This window comes from Myotis davidii, unplaced genomic scaffold, assembly GCF_000327345.1.
Source record: "Myotis davidii unplaced genomic scaffold, ASM32734v1 scaffold401, whole genome shotgun sequence".
NCBI classification, from domain to species: Eukaryota; Metazoa; Chordata; class Mammalia; order Chiroptera; family Vespertilionidae; genus Myotis; species Myotis davidii.
In genome coordinates, this window is record NW_006291020.1 from 2,584 (window position 1) to 3,601 (window position 1,018).

General features: G+C 58.3%; 1 pseudogene; it reads left to right on the forward strand.

Annotated features, from left to right (window-relative positions):
* The first annotated feature begins 26 nt into the window (after positions 1-26).
* LOC102771344 lies at positions 27-821 on the forward strand (annotated as a pseudogene).
* Positions 822-1,018: the final 197 nt, after the last annotated feature.

Here is a 1,018-nt window from a genome sequence, read left to right on the forward strand (position 1 = left end):
AGCTCTGCTCCTAGAGCTAGGGAGAAATGGAGCTGGAGCAGAGAGAGGGGTCCATGGCAGCTGTAGGCTTTGAGGAGTTCTCAGCACCTCCCGGCTCAGAGCTGGCACTGCCTCTGCTGTTCGGTGGTCACATCCTGGAGAGCAAGCTTGAGACCGAAGTGGAGTTCGTGTCTGGGGGTCTGGGCAGCTCCAGCCTCCGAGAGTGAGACGAAGAGGGGGAGGCAGCCCGAGGCCGGCGGCGGCGCCAACGGGAACTAAATTGCAGGAAGTACCAGGTGCTGGGTCGGCGCTGCAGGGAGATCGAGCAGGTGAACGAGCGGGTCCTGAACAGGATCCATCAGGTACAGAGGATAACGCGGAGACTCCGGCAGGAGCGGAGGTTCCTCAAGAGGGTGCTGGACTCCCACAGTGACGACACCTGGGCCAGCCAGTTCACCATCTTACTGGAGGATGAGGGCAGCCAGGGCACAGACGCCCCCACCCCAGGCAACACTGAGAATGAGCCTCCAGAGAAAGAGAGGCTTCCCCACCCAGGAGGATGCCAGCGCCCACAGAACCCAGCAGCCCGGCCCCTGGCGAGGGGCCCAGCAGGTGGAAGAAGCAGCAAGCACCATGGGAAGGGCGCCAGGCGGGAGTCCCGCTGACTCCGGAGCTGGCCCTCGTGCAGATAAAGGTGGAGGAAGACTTTGGCTTCAAAGCAGTCGAGGCTCTGGACTCAAGTTGGGTTTCTTGGGGGCCAGACAAGCTGCTGCCCTACCCCACCCTAGCCAGCTCCCCCTTTGACTAACTCCCCAATAAACAGACCCCATGCTCTCCCTGGCCAAAAAAAAAGCTTATAGAGGCATGCTTATAGGATCAAATAGTATAAATATAAATGTAACAGGACAATAAAAAGAGAACCTTGCTATGATGATCACCTGAACGCTGACTCTGTGTCATTTCTTCTTCGCTGACTCTGTCCACACCTTTGGGAACCCCTGGACCTGCTGGGGCTGGACCCCAACATTCCTCTTCTTAC